This window comes from Crocodylus siamensis, chromosome 8, assembly GCF_052110815.1.
Source record: "Crocodylus siamensis isolate JL-2025a chromosome 8, ASM5211081v1, whole genome shotgun sequence".
Lineage (NCBI taxonomy): Eukaryota > Metazoa > Chordata > Crocodylia > Crocodylidae > Crocodylus > Crocodylus siamensis.
Window position 1 is genome coordinate 63875629 of NC_143402.1, and position 13810 is coordinate 63889438.

Genomic DNA, 13810 nt, shown 5'->3' on the forward strand with positions numbered 1-13810 from the left:
CTTCTTTTGACTTTTGAGGCGGGGTGAAATTAATTGTACCTACTTCACTAAAGGCTCAGACCTAAACATATTTCACTTGGTCCAATAGAAAGCTTTGCACGTAATGCTTTAAACAGATAAATACCTATTCCAAACCAGACAGGTTAGGCAGAGGAGCTCTTTGTCAACCACAGTAATCTTTTCTTCCGCTATGTTTTTAATCTAATATAATTTTGGTCTGCAAAGTGCTGGTCTTGGCTCTTTATCTCCTGTCTCCAGACCCTGAATGCTGTTTTCATTCTGTCCTGGGGTTTCAGCTGAGACAACTAACCTCTCTTTCTTCAAGTAATCAGCCATGGTCTCCAAAACAGAGCTCAAATGTCCCCCAAAGTAAATGTAAAACCAAAGAAGTGATAGCTGATGTTGTGAAGGAGGCAAAGATAAAGGGAAAAGCCCGAAGAATACTTGACTTGGGAAAAATCAACTCCTCCTTGTGGGCAGGGTTGGCAGCCTTTCACTAACAGGTGGCTGAATGAATATGGTGGCTGGAGGCAGCAATTGTTAAATATTCTAGCACTAGATGACACGTTCTCATAGAAAACTTAGTGGGATGTATACATTTCCATGACAGTATCATTTTTGGCATACTGGGTAGACCAGATAATAAAATTTTCTTTGAGGGCTCAATCTGATTCACCAGGTGTAGGTTGCTGACCACTGGAAATAGCTATATTCCTCTCTCCTAGGCCCTGGAGTAGAATGGGGCTCTGAAATTGTACCTTCCAGCGTTCTTTCCTCCCTAGGGGTTTTGGCTGGTGCATCTGTCTAGCTATTCTTCTCACCAATTTTTCCTTACTTCTCCCAGTCCCTGGGAGGCCTGCCCCTCCTAACCCCGTCCTAACTGCCCTACAGGGTTTGACAGCACCTTGTGGAGCTGTGACCAGACGGACTCCCTTGTATTTGAAGTCCTGCAAAGGCAGGAAGGGGGCAGCACGTCTTTAGTGAGCGAATGAGCCAGAAACCAGGCAGAAAAGGGAGCAGAGGCTGGGAAAGAAGCCTTGTTGTTTTGTTGCTATTGCCTAGTTTACCGTTCTCATGGGACTCATTTACAGTAACTCACTATGGAAAAAACACGAGGCATTTGGAAGTGATCTGATAAAGGCCATTTTAAAGTTTCTGCAGGGTAATAATTACCTTGTCTCTCAAGATGCCCTTGAAGATTAACATTTACAGGCTAATAATGCAGGGCAGAGATTTTAATCTCTGTTTGATTTGTCCAAACATTCTTTCTAGATTAATGTATCCCTATGTGCCTCTAATGCATGGAGAAGATGCACAAATGCAAGCATCTGTCTTCTCAGGTGGATGAGGTCCCCTCTTTTGGTAGAAGATCGTGGGGTTTTCTTTCTGTTCACATCCTATCCAGCCTCAGCATGGTTATCTAGGTGTGCCTTCCTCCAGCACTATTCATTTCTCATAGTGATGAGGTAATATCAGGAATGCACATTACTGATACAATCTCCACTTCCATGGGGTGTTTAAATGGTGTCAGCCATCAGAGCATGGCACTGATTTTCATTTGCATTATTTTATACTAATTACAATTATTTACAGGAAGAAACAGAATGCTATTAATCTTCAAGGAAACGTCAGCATTGTAAGCGCAGAGACTACTTGATACTTTTCTAATTTCAGGTCAAGAATTTTGGAGGGACAAACCTAAAACTAAGTTTGCTTGAAAACCACAACAAAGAAGGGGCAATCTCAAGTTATGGGTGGCTGCCATAGTGAAATAAAACACTACTCCTCATTGACCTTCTGGAATAGTTTTAACTTAAAGGTCTTCAGGCATTCTCCATGTGAGGTTATGTTTCTTATTTTATGGGCAGGGAGACTTCATAGGATTTTACACTTTGCCTAAGGTTACACAGCCCACCCGGTTTGTGGAAGAGTGGGAACTAGAACAGTCACATTTCAATTATTGACTTTAGCGTCTAACTAGTATGCCATCTGCTTCCCGGGTGGGAATAGCCAAGAAGACCAGCAATTGATGAACATCTACACGCAGCCATCTTGTAACAGGGTTGGGACTTACAATTGGCGATGAGCACAACATTATCTCTTATTAAGCTGATAAAAGGGGAACAGCTGCAGTCAGTACTTGGTGAAGGAACCACTGTGCAGTATTCAGCCAGTGTCGCTTCCATCAGTCTCTGGCTCAGAGTGGGTTTGGGACTTTCATCAGTTATTTCACAGACATGCATGGCCAGCACCTAACCCGCTAGGATCCTACCACAGAAATGACTGGCATCCATCTTGGTTGAGCCAGACAGCTGTTTTATTGAGACGAGCTGGTTTAATGTTACATCTCTGAATTCAGACTATGGGCTTTCTACCTAGGGGTGCCTGAAATTTCATCCAAAACGTCAATCAAAATGGAGCTGGAAAAAGCCTCAGGTTAAAAGAAAAGAAAAAGCAGCAATTACTGGAATTGCATCCAGTTCGATGCATGCTCTTTTTGTTTCTTTCGTTTGCATTTAAGCCCATCAGCAATAACTTTAAAAGGCAGTAACGAGGGAAAGAAAGAAACAGGCTGCTTTTTTTTTCTCTCTGAGTAGCTTCTTTTTGAATGATTAAATGGAATCCAATGGATACCGACTTTTTTCAACATGACAAAATTGGAGGGATTTAGCAATAACAAAAACAGATAAAGCCTCCCAGCTTGAATTTCTTTTGAGGGCAACTTTTAATTTCACCTCCCTGGAAACAAGTGAGTCTTGTATCTATAGGACCCAACATGTTAGGGGTACCAGGGCAATTTTTTTAAAATTGCTACTTTCCCTGTGGCTTTGAAACATAACAGCAGCAAGATGAGTTCTGGTTCTCTGAGAGCCAGATACAACTACCCTATTCTGGTTCTCCGACAGCCAGGTACTTTAGGTGTGCCATGGTTGCATTTTTGGCTCTGCTTCTGATTTGCTATCTGTGGTAGACATGGATTCCCTACTTGTGTCTAGAGGAGAAATCCTAAATCAGAAGCATGTTGTGCTTGGAAATGAGACCAACAAAATTAAGACATACCTCCCCTCCCCCCCAGCTCAAGACTCTGGAGGAAGCTTAGTTATGATGTGTTATGCTCCTGTCTAATTACAGCACTCTGTCCCTCATCCACCCTAGCTAATGTTTCTTCCCATTCACAGTCAGCATGTGGCTCATCCCTAAGACAAGCTGGCAAAGCAACATCTCCTTCTGGGCAGCTCTGTTTCAGGTACCCTGCTTGCCTTCTCCTTTAGTTGCATTCTTTTTCCTATTATTTTTTTCTTGGTATAAAACCTGGACTCAAACCACTGCCGCCTACGTAGGATCCTTGAGGAGTATTGGTTGGCGCAGCCCTGCCAGAAAGATCTTTGCTCTACTTCTTCCAAAGCACGGCTCCCAGTGACTTCACAGCGAGCTCAGTCTGAATAAGGAGACAGGATTATATCACAACCTTCAATGTCTGCCCTGGAAAATTAGCATCTTCCAGGCAACTATATGTTAAAACAGGGCTGTCCAACTTGTGAGCAGTGGGGGCTGCCTGCCATACTGGTCCACCCCCAGGGATGGGGACAGGAAGTGAAAGCTGGAAGAGGGAGGGGGAGCCTGGAGACCCTGGTTATGGCAGCGACAGCAGGAATGATGGGGAGAGCAGCCCCAGGGCAAGAGTGCATGGACTACAATTTTAGTAGCCTCATAGTCCACCAGTTGGACAGCCCTGCATTAGATGGTATACAATTTCTGTACACCCCAGAAAGGGACTATATAAACTTAGTTTCCCTTAATTAGTGGTGGCTTCACATAGTGGCCTGAGCCAGCCTGCTGTGCTTATAACTATAGTGTGTCAGATGGACATGAGGAATTACAGTTGGCTGTCGCCACCAAAGAGCTACTCCCCCTACAAGGAATCGCCTCATGCCTGTGAATTCCAGAGGCAGGGGGAATTGTAACCAGGTGTCTTCCAGTTTCCATCAAATATTTGATGTATGGGGTCTGGGACATGCCAAAATGCACATGGAGTCTTCTCTCCATCAGTACTTGTTCATTCAGCTGGCAAGTATTAGAACAGATTAAACCGGCTAGGCTTTCCTATCGAAATACTGACACTGAGCCCAGGGACAGTAATGCTGACAGGATGAGGCTGGGAGTGGAGAGGGTCAGAAGCCAACAACTCTGGAGCAAAAGCTCCAGGTGGAGTCTGGAACAACGAGCCAGCAGGTAGGAGCTGGGAACGGGGAACCTAGGATTTATCAAAAGGCACCAGGAACATGGAATCGGAAGCTCTGGGTTAACGAGACGGGCATCTGTTCTCTTGAATAGCCTACTGGGCACTGCAAGAGCAGCAGCTTATAAGCAGGCGGCCATGCCCATGCAGACAACTAGGGCCAGCTGGAAGTAAGCCACTGGCAGCTAGACACAACCAGGGCCAGCTTAGGGCCAATTGGCCTGTCTGCTGCCCTGACTTGTGACAATATCTAAATTAAAGACATTTTGAATAACAGTGAAACATGATCTAATCTGTTTACAGAAAATATTGTCAACAGAAAAAAGGCAAATTCATTATTATTTGACAAACTTTTCCCCTTGCTCTAATATGTGCATAGGAACAGATGCATTGCCGAACCCAGCTAGACCCAAGGGACCATTTGGCACTCCACCAGTGTCCACTTGCAGGTGATTCCAAGAAACACATGAGAAACATTCAGTGGGCAATTATAGAATAATCTGTAAACAGAGAGTTTTTTTCCACAACTCTTTATAACTTAACGAGTGGCTTATGCCTTGATGCACGAGCCTTTATAATAAAGATTTAAAGGCCCAGAGTGTTGGCATGAATATAAATTCTCATAATCCATATAAATGTTCCATTTTTTTAATCTTGACAAGCTCTTGGCTGCAGTAATTTCTTGTGTCAATGAGTTCCACAGGCTACTTATACATGTTTAAAAGACATAAGGAGAAAGGGTTTGGCATTTAAGGTAGATAAGTGTGGAAAGAATATTTCTATATTTTCCCGTGTGCAAAGAACAAAGTGTGCACACTCCGTCTGGGTTACTTGCACTTGAGAATAAAGGAAAACTGTCATGTCTCCAGGAGGGAGAATCTGAGTACATCTCTTGCTCCCCAAATCCACTATATTGAATCCCCTCACACTCTTGCACGCTGGCGCACAGAAGTACAGTCACAGACTTACATTTTTTGCATCAGGATGTCAGAAATAATGCAAAAAAGGCTGCAGAGTTTATTGCTTAAAGCAAGACCTCTTGCAAATTTAACATCTCTAATGTACAGAAGCTCATAATGTACTACTTAGCAGCGGCTAGGTTCCCCCGCCACAAGAGTTGGAAAAACCCTCGGTGCCCAAAGCAGGGTACATGGCCAGGAGGGGAGGTCTTGGAGTGACACAGACAATGCTGGTGGGGCCGCTGATTGAGCAAAGGGCTCTGAGGCCCAGTTGATGGCTCCTTGAAGAAAACTGTAAGTTCCTGGTAGAGTTGGGTCCTGCAGGGGAGGCATTCTGGAAATAAGGTAACTCCCCCCCCTTCCGCATGAGGGAAGCCCTGGGTGGAAGTTTCCCTCCCAACTAGACCCAAGGAAGGGAAAGCGCCCCTTGCTAGCTGGGATCCAGGGGTAAACGCAACTTATCGTGTAAAATAGCACCTCATATTTTGTATAATTGTTATTGTAATTATGAATATGTTGTACAAAATGTTATGGAATTGGGTTAGTTTGGTATAATGGTTTATTGTATTGTATTGTAAATATTTATCTGTATACCTTTGACGTTAAAAGATATTGCTAAGGGTATTTTTGGAAAGTTTTCTTTTGCTACCTATTAGTATATTTATCTCTCTCTATATTGAATAAGAAGTAATACGTATATTATAATTCAATAAACTAAATAGTTAAGAGCATTGGCATGGAGTTGACTCTATAGAGAAAAGAGGGACCCACACTCAAATCATTGGTGTCCCTCTCACAGTACTGTCGTCTGCCTCATCTGTCCCTTCCAATTGAGAACAGGGCACACCCTTGGGTGTTCCTGGGTTACAATGCACATTCTGCAAATAGCAAATGCTGATCTGAGCTGGATTGACTCAGCCACCTAAAAATTGAAGTGTCTGTAGTAGGTGTGTCTACACATTCATTAATGTGCTTTGGTAATGTGCATTAAATTTAGTACCTCCATTGTGAGGTATTAGAAAAAGGCATGTTAGCTTCTTTTAATGCTCATTAGCAAAAGTCCACAGTTTTTTGTGAGATGCTGTAATGTACATTAAAATAGACTAGTGCACATAAAGTACATGTGTAGATATGCCCAGTGTGTCCCAGCATTTGTCTTTTCCCACAGGGCAGCATCTCTAGTTGGCAGGGTTCATAACAAGTTTCCTTCAGTTTATTTTAATGCCAGTCCAGTAACACCCAGTTTTATCTGCCTAATTACTTTTTGAGTCAAGGAAAACGGTAATTGGTTTTTTTATGGGTTTGAGCAAGCAATTATGTTTTCCTTTGAGCACTCCCCCTTCTCTCAGTGCGGATGAGACACCAGAATTCATCATCATTGGCCCTGCTGACCTTCTGAATGATTTTGAATGGCTAGGTGGACAGGTCACTCTTTGCTACTGTGCTTCAGACCATAGAGGCAAAATCCTGCTCTGCTCATGACTTCTGGGGAAATCCCTCAAGCTCCAGACAAGCACTTCAGCTACTTTGTGCTAAACCCATATGTAGGACTGCTTTTTTGGGTCTGATTACCATGTAATGATCCTGATTCTCCATCACCTTGCATGGCAAGTTGCCATTTACACCTGTACAATGTAGGAGCAGTAGGGAATCAGACCATGTGTATATAATCCTATTAATGTAAAGGTAGCCAGTTACATTCAATAAAATCACTCGTACCTGCTGAGAATCCAGCCCAAGAGTCATTTATGTAGGCAAAGGTTCTCACTGGAGTTAGCCCCACATTCAGTGTCTAATAATAAACCAACAGTTGTGAATAGGACCCTAGGCTTTGAGAGTTTATGTTTTAATAACTCATTTAGTTGGTGCAGTAAAATATTTTGCATTACTCATGACTGCCGTATAATGGCAGAAGATACGGTTTGGATGTAGCAGCCATTTCCAGGAGACATCAGGACTAATCTGGTTCCATTTGGGGTTCTTCCCCTACTACTAAATCTCTTCCCCCTCATCCCTCACCTCCTTTAGGAAGATTTGAAGAGCACAAATAGGTCTTGCAGTATGACATGAAGGTCAACAGAATAGAGCCATGATTTTTAGAAGTTTACATCAAAGTAACTATGTGGCCTGGCCTTCAGGAGATAGGCAACCAGCAGATGCTGTTGAAGCCAATAGGTACTATCAACTTCAGTAGTTGTTGCTCAGCACTTTTAAAAGTCAGGCAACTTATTAGGTGGCTAAATAGGGGCTTTGTAAGCCCAGGCATCTTGTTTGGAGAATCTTAGCTTTGGTCTTTAGTTACCTAAAACTAGAAGTGAATTCTGCAGCTCAGAACTATCAAGAAATTCACGCAGCCTGGTACGTTTATTCTCTAAGTTTTCCCTGGTCCCCATTTTGACCCACCTGCTTGTTTCACTCACCTCTTTGGCCTTTTCTCCTGGATTACAAATTCTTTGGAACAGGCATAGTCATCTTGTCTGTGTTTGTATAGCATACAACACAAGGGATGAAACCCAGGATCTTTGGCATGACTACGATATAATGTCTCATATGCATTCTTACTTTCTGTGAAAATAACCAAGGGCTCAGTTCTCTCTCCTTATGTTTTGGTCATACCATGAGAACAGCATGTTGTACCTTTCCTAGGATGCTGTGCTACTTATAACTTTCCTGGAATCTCAAAGTGTGCAATGCTAGTGGGAAAGGAGATTTTGGAGATAACGTCTTCTCTTGTTACTAGTCATAAGTGAAAACCGAAGGAAAAACAAGCTCTGGAATAGGAGGGTATTTTGGCAGCGGCACAGGCTGCTTGTTGTGAAAGTTTTTTCAAAATTCCATTAGTCTGTCACATAAAATCTAAAAGGTTAGAAAAACCTTGGGCTTTGCTTATTTTACTTGGTATTAGATTTTCAGGGAGTCTCTCATGGGATTTTGTTACCAGAAGTAGCTTGAGTTTGAGACCACAGTAATTCTTTTAAAAGTGGGGAGGAGATTCTTTCATAGGAAAGAAACCACTCTGAGACATGATCCCACCTCAGCGTGTAACTCTCATGCTCCTGGGGACATCTTGCAGCGGTGAGTCCCTCTCTGAGGAACAGTTCATTTATGCACATTTGTTTCTAGCACACGGTTTGCGACGCTTCACTAACTCGAGCCTTTGGGTTTGTGTTGCTGAGAAATGCATGATCTGTGGTTTTCAGGATGATTAAATTTTAAATAGTTCCTCCAAAGAAATGGTTTTATTTTGTTTTTGTGTTTTAATCTTTTACAGTGGAGATAAAGTTCAAAAATCTCTGCTTGTTCTCTTACATGAGAAAAGTAGAAGGCAGGTAGATTTGCACGTTAGAGACTAGCTACCTTGTGAGAAATGTAGGTCTTATCAAACATTAGGGCTGTGCGAGGCTTCGGACCACGCTTCGGATCTGGAAGAGATTTGGACGCTTCAGATGCTGAAGCAGCATGTCCGAATCAAAGCATTGGCTTCTTTAGGCTCTCCAAACTGATTTGGAAAAGCTTTGGATGCTTTGGAGGGCTGTTTGCGTGGGGAAAGAGAAAGTTAGAAGAGGAAGGGGGGGCGAGCAGGGGGGAAGACTGACATGTCTAGGTGGCTGGGGAGAAGGATTTCTCTCTGGCTGCCTTTCCAATGACAGTGTCTGGGGGGAGGGACCTAGAAACAGCATAAAAGCTTCTGTTTACAGGTATGCTGTGCCTTTTGTAAGCTTGTTCTGTCTTGGGAACTGCATGAGAACGGTACTGTAGCAGGCAGGCAGCTTGACCTGGCTTGCTTTAGTCAGCAGCTGAACTTGCCTGCTCTCTTTTGTTGTTAGAAAGAATTGGGTAGGATTTAGCTTAGCTTAGCTTAGCATCTCTTAATACTATTCAATTAATTTATTTCAATTTATATTTGATTTTTTTTGTTGCAAACTTTGAAAAAAGAAAGCTGTGTTTTCCCTGCCAGCATGATCCGTCACTGTGCAGGGAGGCACATAGATTGCATGCATGCGTGCACACACATATGCACACACACTTATAATATACACCCATACAAGAAGAAAAATCAGATATTCATAGGAGAAGAAGACAGACAGCACACATTTTTTACATAGCTCTTAACACTTCTTGTTACTGAAGCAAACAATCAAAGAAAAATCCAGTGCACACACGCAACAGAGGGAATAAAACACACAACACAAAAGGAGTGACACACACACACACAGACCTTTTGCAGCACAGGAAAGATTAATATGAAGCATGCTGGAAAGGCAGGTGCCAGGTCTTCTGGCAGGAGAGGGAGAGGGGGTAGGAGGAGAGCTAGAGCTGCAAGCCCGCTCCCCCCAACATAGACACATTCATTTCCCAAGCAGCCATGACATCAGCGCTGCCAGTGGAAGCAAGGAGGTGGGAGCAGTGTCTGCACCTGACGTCCCTACACTTGCACCACCTCCCTTTAGTCCAGAAGTGGGCACCAGCAGTGGAATCACTGTCTCCTCCACCCCAATGTCATCTCTCAGCATGAGCCTCTCACTGCCAGAGGAGGAGCTGGAACCAGGGATGCTGAGCACACTGGCTCAAGCAATTCTGGGGACTGAGGGGGAATCAGAGTCTGTGCTCCACACCCCTCAAATTTCTCCTAGACCCAGGTCTCCTCTGGAAAGCAGCACCTTGGAAGAGGTTGAGGTTGTGGAGGCAAGTGGCTCAGCTGAGGCAGCTCCTCCTGGTGTTGAGCCTCGGCCTGCTGAGGTGTGGGATAAGGCAGGATCCTCACCCTCAACCCAGAAGCAGGTGAGTAGCATAGTGTGGGAGCATTTTGAGCTGGCAGATGATCCTAGGTTTTCCATCTGCCAGCACTGCCGAAGGCACATCAGCTGCAGAAAGGATGTGAGACACTTTTCCACCATGGCGATGCTGATGCATCTGAGGAGGCAGCACCCCCTTCCCTTTTTCCTGCTCAGCCTGGCATCAGTGTGAGTGTGCTGAAAGGGAAGTTCCCTGCTCACTCCAAAGCCCCTTTCCCCCCAAAGCAGAGGCAAGCCACCCTGGACCAGTGTGGGAAAGGTGGATGGAAAGTGGGGCGTGTTCTCAAGGCGAGCGAGATAACTCAGAGCATTGGGGAGATGATTGCTCTGGATAGCCAGCCCTTCTCCCTAGTTGAGTGGCCAGGGTTCAGGTGGCTTATAGCACTTCTGGCCCCATCTTAAAAAGTGCCTGCATGCACCACCATTAGCAGGGCGGTGGTGCCCTCCCTGTATGAGGCACATAGGGAGTACTTGAGGGAGGAGCTGCACAAGGCAGCACCGCAGGTAGCCTTGCACTTCATCTCCAACATCTGGAGCAGCCGGGATGGCAGTCATGCTTACCTCTCCCTCACAGGGCACTGATGTGATCAGTCAGGGCATCGGTGGGCTCTACTACAAGCCAAGGTGCTGGATGAGTGCCACACGGCAAGGGAGATCATGGGGGCCATGAACCGCATGGTGCAGGGGTGGCTCACTGGGCAGGACAAGTTCACCCGTGGGTTCATGGTCACCGACAATGGGGCCAATATGGTGAAAACTGTCCATGATGCCAACTTTGTTGGTATCTGCTGTGTGGCACACAGGTTTCACCTCATAGTGAGGGATGCCTTGGAGGGGGACAGGGATGCTGGTGACAGTGCTGCCACCACTACTGCTACAAGCCAGCTGATTTTGAAATGCAGGTGGACTACTTCCACCACAACACCAAGGTGGGCAAGATGCTGTGGGAGAAACAGGTAGAGCTCAGCATCCTGCAGCACAGAATCATGCAGAATGTGGAGACTTGGTGGAACTCCACATACCAAGGCTCTGTCCTGGGACCCATACTGTTCAACGTTTTCATAAATGATGTGGACATTGGAGTCAGGAGTGGACTGGCCAAGTTTGCCGATGACACCAAACTTTGGGGCAAAGCATCCATGCCAGAAGATAGGCGGGTGATCCAGGCTGACCTGGACAAGCTCAGTGAGGGAACTGGAGAACCAAATGGAGAAGTTCCAGGGGATCAGTGCTCCTGGCTGGGGCAGGCCACTGTCACCAGATGTGCAGGCACTGGTGAGGTGGCTGAAGGAGGGCATCAGGAGATGGCTGATTCCCTTGCAGTCCAGTCCAGTCTACACGATGGCAGGCATGTGTGACCCGAGGGTGAAGGGGAGCATGTGCACTGGCAGCATCAAAACCCTCGATCACTGAACACAGGTGCTGGTCAACAAAGTCAGGGAGGCTGAAGTGCAGAGGCAAGGGGATGCAGAAGGGGGATCCACTTTCCTGTGCCAGCACTCCCAGTACCAGCACCAGCACCAGCTAGTCCCCTCCATGCCAGCCACGGCCAATGTGGGCCATGGGGTCGAAACACACCAGACCCCAGCCTCGGGCAGGTAGCACCAAGGCTTTGATGGCTATCTATCTTGCTTAGGATGTGGAGTCACTGGACTGCGACCCCTTGGCCTACTGGGCAAGCCTCAGCCAGGTGTGGCAGGATCTGGCCACAGTTGCCCAGCAACACCTGTCCTGTCCACCAACCAGTGTTTTAAGCGAGATGGTGTTCAGCATTGCTGGGGATGCTGTGACACCCCACCGTACCTCCTTCAATCCTGCTTTGGTGGAGCAGCTGGTGTTCCTAAAGGTGAACCTCCCACTGCTGGGGTTCCCCAAGCTCCACCTGCAGACGGACTGAGTGCCACCCTCCTCACTCGTCTGCACCAGTTTCCTTTTTTGAGTTTTTTTAAAAGCCGAATAATGCCCTGCTCTCAGCTGGAGGGGGTACTAACTGTATCACCAGCCAGCAGGGGAAGAACATGTCCCTGCTGAGCTCATTCCCCTGCCAAGACGAACTTGGAGGTATGGGATTGGGGCTATGGGGAAGGTGGAGGCCCCAGGCCCTGAGCATGACCACTAAAACTGCACCCTGCCAGGGTAGGGAGGTCAGGTGGGAATGCTGGTGGTGTGGCAGCCCTGTAAATGCCAGGACCAGTGATCCCCTGGTGAAAAGCAGGGAGGAGGCACCATAACGTCCAGCTAATGCACCCCTGGCTGGGGAATGCCCAGACCTGTCATGTTGAGGTAAAAAAAACTCTCTCTCGGTTCGTTTCTTTGGAGGCTCAATGAATATTAATGATCCTTCAGGCACACATTGTTGGTGATACAAAAGGGTATATATTTGCAAATAGGGTCAGAGAGAGAGACAAAAGATCAAAACCCTCTGCCCCCGGGAGCAATCATTAGCAGGCTTTTATCCCCTCTCTTCTGGCACGTGTACAGAAACAGGAACTCTTACAACTCATTTCCGGTTCATACAAACATATATGTAAACATGTCGCTTCATACGTCCCATGTGCATTATAATTAACTACTTAAGTATGCGGGGCGGATAGGCTTAATATGTATTAGGTTATTGCACGTGCTTAGAAGGGACCCAAGGTTACTCAAGGTTCAACCTGAAGGCTAAAATGGCAATTACTCTTATCTTAGCCTAAGAAATGTGGGAGCCATGAAAGAAAGTGTGATTTAGTGTAACAAAGAGATAGTAAATTTGCAGAACAAAGAGAGAGTGATACCTTAGTACAAAGAGCCTTTGGTAGTTTTCCCTTCAATTTCCAACCCCCCCTTCCCTCTCCCATTAAGGAGACAAGGAGGGCTAGCAGCTGTGTTTTTTCTAAATCTGCTATTGATAATGCATTTTTAATAATATTTCTAACAATGTCTTTGGCAGGCCTGCGCTTGCCGGTTGCAGTGCAGTTGTAAGGCTCCTGGTGAGCTCAGCTTAGTTGCCTGGGTTGCTAGCTTTAGGATGGAAAACCCCTTTGTCAGGGTGAGGAAGTACCTGCATTTGGTCCTGGATGGAAGGAATAGTAAGGAAGCCAGAGGCTGGCCTGGCCCGCAATGCAGGCAAGAAAGTCAGTCAGTGAAAATGGAAATGGAGGCATCAGGAGGTGAGGGACAGGCTGGGGTAGGGGGTAGGGAGGAAAGCGGGTTGTAGCAGCGCAGAGGTGCCTGGGGTGTCAAGTGTCCCGCAGGACGCAGTGTGCCAGAACTCCACTGTGTATATTGAGCCCATGAGTTTCTGTACCTACTACCTAGGAGGCTGATGAAGTGCAGTTCATAGGCCCAGCTTTGAAAAGTGGTTTGCATTGTAATTTGTTCCCTCTCAGGATCAGGCTTGAGAGACTGGAGGCAGAGTGTTTTTTTGGTGAGGAATGTGCCCCCACAGATAGTTGGGTATTGTTGTCTTTGATAGATTCTGGTGTGCAGTTTGTGCGGGTACTGGAGATAGTTGGCAGGTTTTGTGTTTTGAGCTGTAGGAAGTTGGCTTCAGTACTGATGACGAGGTTAGGTGCTTGTTTGAATGTACAAACCAGTGCCAGGAAGGGAGCACCTTAATACACACACAGTGTTACCCACCCACATCACAAGTTTTGCCTGTTAGCAGCCAGCGGTGCAGGGCCTCAGAAGCCAGATTCCCCCAGTGAGACACACACAGAGCTGGCAGGCTTCGTGACCTGGCAGGGCCCAGCACCCAGGTCTGCAGTAGATTTTATCCCACTGTGCCCCAAGACAGACGCAGTCACTCAAGCACCCACCCACATTATGAGTTT

At 46.1% G+C, this 13810-nt stretch overlaps 1 protein-coding gene across 1 annotated transcript in view; it reads left to right on the forward strand.

Moving 5' to 3' along the window:
• Positions 1–8227: 8227 nt before the first annotated feature.
• LOC149858873 (uncharacterized) overlaps positions 8228–13810 on the forward strand; it is a 69415-nt gene continuing 63832 nt past the window's right edge. Inside the window, exon 1 of the mRNA XM_090061187.1 lies at positions 8228–8274. The gene's annotated coding sequence lies outside the window, so the exon portion shown is untranslated. The remainder of the gene's footprint in view (positions 8275–13810) is intronic.